General features: G+C 43.6%; 1 non-coding gene across 1 annotated transcript; it reads left to right on the top strand.

Moving 5' to 3' along the window:
* Window positions 1-647: 647 nt before the first annotated feature.
* On the top strand, window positions 648-782 carry LOC112439019 (small nucleolar RNA U109). The gene has a single exon (XR_003027322.1). It is a non-coding gene; the product is annotated as a small nucleolar RNA U109 (small nucleolar RNA).
* Window positions 783-3388: the final 2606 nt, after the last annotated feature.

Here is a 3388-nt window from a genome sequence, read left to right as displayed (position 1 = left end):
AGGGCTTAAACTAAGCTGTAAAGGAAGAGTCAATGCAAGAAATATTAATGACTTAAAATTGGGAAGATTGTTAATTGTTATATGTGAAGCTTCAAGGAAAAGAAGGAAACTGGAATGGTCCCAGGCTTCTGATTTGGGTAACCTTGTAACTTGCCTTGTTATTAACTGTATTAGTCCACTCTCACATTGCTATAAGAACTACCTGAGACTGGGTAATTTATAAAGAAAAGAGGAATAATCGGCTCAACATCCAACAGGCTATATAGGAAACATGGTTGGGAGGCCTCTGGAAACATACAATGATAGCAGAAGGCAAAGGAGAAGCAGGCACATCCTACATGGCGGGAGCAGGAGGAAGAGAGAGAAGAGGTGGGTGCTACAGACTTTTAAACAGCAAGATCTCATGAGAACTCACTCACTATCATAAGAACAGAAAGAGGGAAACCCGCTTCCATGATACAATCACCTCCCACCAGGCCCGTCCTCCAACATTAGAGATTACAATTCGACATGATATTTGGGCAGGGACACAGATCCAAACCATATCATTAACTGACAGAAAATATAGGTAGAGACATAGGTCTGGGGGGAAGGTGAGTGCAGTTTTGGGAAGTTGTCCAGCTATCTATTGTAAACTTAGGGGCATACTGTGTGTAGAAATGTTTGCTCCTCTATCCTTTGGGAACAGGAATACATTCATAACATGCTACATGTAAAAAGGACTCCCCAGGGTGGCCAATCTTATGGTAGAGGTTGTATGGTAATATATTTCTCCTTCATAAAAGTGGGAAAATAAACTTAGAGGCATAAAAATGCCATCAATTTACTGTGTTCATGGATTCTGTGAACTAAGAAGTTGGACAGGGCTCAACAGAGGTGATTTATCTCTATTCGTCAATGTCTAAGGCTTTGGTTGGAAAGAGTCATATGCCTGGGGGCTGGAATAACTTGGAGATTTCTTCACTCACTGCTGGGGCATTGGTGGAAAGGACTGAAAGGCTGGCTTTGTCACTATCAAATGTCTAGCAGCATTCCTAGCCTCTAGCTACTAGACACAAATAGCATCCCACCCACCCAGCAGTAACAACCAAAATGTCTCCCTGACACTGCCAAATTTATCCTGTGGGACAACTGTCTCCTGTGGTTGAGGTCAGTGGGCTGTATGTGTCTGAAACTTCATCAGGACTGGAAAGAGATTTTTCAAGTCATCAGTGCGTAGGTGATCTTTAGAGTCACTGCAATATATGAGATATCCCAGGATGTAGGGTGAGAAGATCAGCTCTTCAAGGTTAGAAGGATGGACCCATATTGAAGGGGTTGAGGAAAAGAAGATAAAGCATTAAGAAAACGAAAATAGAAAACCAAGAGAGAGAGAGTAGGAAAACCAAGAAAGACAGAAAAGAGTGGTGCAGTGGCTACTGCGAGTGCCTGCCTAGCATCTTATCTCCACTTTCTTCTTAAAGAAGCTCAGTCTCTTGCCCACAATGACCGGTGATTTCATCCATGGACCTACACAAGCCAGACCATAGAGTCCTTCCTGTGATTTCATATTTTAAGCCACAGAGCAAGGTGTTTCTTTTCTCTTCTGTCCTTATTGAAACTATGTTATTTCCAAAGTCCCTTTGGTGTGCTCCCTGCCACAAGGCAAAGGTTCAGCTGAGTGCATTTAGAGATGCCATGAGTTGAAAATGACCACCTGTCCCTTGCAGCTCAGGAAGAGGCTCTTAAGGGAAGTTGGTGGGAGCACTAATGCCTGAAGAGGATTTCTTGGACTCCTAAGTCATCTTTACTTCATAAAGTTATCTCAGAATTTTGTCAGCTAGTGCTTCTCTGTGAAACTTCCAAAGACCAGGAAACCGGCACCAAAAGCATCCCTTCCACATTGTGTCTTGCTTCTGACTTCTGAGCTAAACAAGCCATGAACCTGTGCCAAATATGCACATACATAGTCCGTGAGCTGTGTGGGGGCTTGATCAGAAGCAAGCATCCCAATACACTATATTGTACAAGTGTGTTACAGTTTCATCTGCAGTAGAAGACAATGAAACCAGCAGCAGAAGGAAGCAAAGTGGAGAGCTGAGAAAGACCAACTTTTTGGTAGCATTTAAGATCCTGGATCCAGTCATCTCTGAAGCCTCAGATCCAGCCGTGACCTTCCAGTTGTGTGAATCAATAAATGCTCTTAAGTGGAATATCTTTCTGTTGCAAATGCAAATGTTCCAATACAGAAACTAAAACCAGGTGTGAAGTGATAAACCTAAAATGTGGAATTGGTTGAATCAAGATAAGGAAGGTTGAAAATCTGTATTCCTTGTTATATGAAAGTGAAGCAGCTGCTACCTAGTGTATTTTATGCCTCAGGCAATGTCCCCACCACCATAATTACAAGAACATTATGGACTTGGTCAAAAGGATATGGGAGTGAGAACTGAGACAGGCATCTGCCCCGGAGCCCTCCCAAACACCTCTGCTACTGCAGTCCCTGCCCAGTAAGGCTCATAATCCCACCCCATAAGCAGCTTTGATGCTCCCTGGTGATGGAAATCAGCTCCCAATTGTTCCATTTTTCTAAGAGGTGGAGACAAGGATAGATGACGTTAATCTAAAGCCCGGGGGAATCAGATGATTCCTGCAATTGTTGCTAAGGGACTGAAACCACAAGGGCAAGGAGCTAGATTCAGAGATGCTGACTCAGCAAGATTTTGGCACTGGTAACTAGCCAGCCAATGTTGCTAGCCACCCAAAATTATATAATCAGGCCAGCGACTGAGTGTTGCAAGTGAACTTTATTGCCCCCTTGGCAAGCAAAGATTATGATTATGATTGTTCAGTTCTTAAGAGAGCCCTCCAAGAGTCCTTACAACAAAAAGTGGGTTGCTAAAGCAGTGGAGACCTCACCAGAGGAAGTCTCCTGACCATCCTCTTAAGCATGGTGACAAAGTCAATGAACAGGGGAGATCCTCCCAGCAGGAAGGCCCTGGAGCACCCAGATAGACTGACTAGGAATCTACTCCATGACAAGAGAAGGGAGTCAACAGAGAGACAGGTCTCACTCTTCCTGTTTACCAGCTTAGGGGATGTTTTGTCCTCTGTAACCTATTTCTAAATTGGCAGAGCCTGGCTTCTCCTCCTTCCCTACCAACTTCTTTTCATATAAGGGCTACCATCTTATTTCTAGCTTTAGGGAAGTCTTCTATTCCTCTATCTGCTTAACAACTCAACTACAGCAATCATACATATAACCTACAGAAAGTGAAAAGCCCATTATCACACAGGAACCATCTCCCCACTCTAATCCTTGAGGGGCCTGGCAAAAGCCCATACCCACGTATATAAAAGGGTTGTCATTTAAGGTAAGGGTAACCACAGAGACGGACATGCAACCAAA

Source organism: Pan paniscus, chromosome 12, assembly GCF_029289425.2.
Source record: "Pan paniscus chromosome 12, NHGRI_mPanPan1-v2.0_pri, whole genome shotgun sequence".
Taxonomy (NCBI): Eukaryota; Metazoa; Chordata; class Mammalia; order Primates; family Hominidae; genus Pan; species Pan paniscus.
Note: the sequence above shows the minus strand (reverse complement) of the source record. Positions and strands in the feature narration are given on the sequence as shown.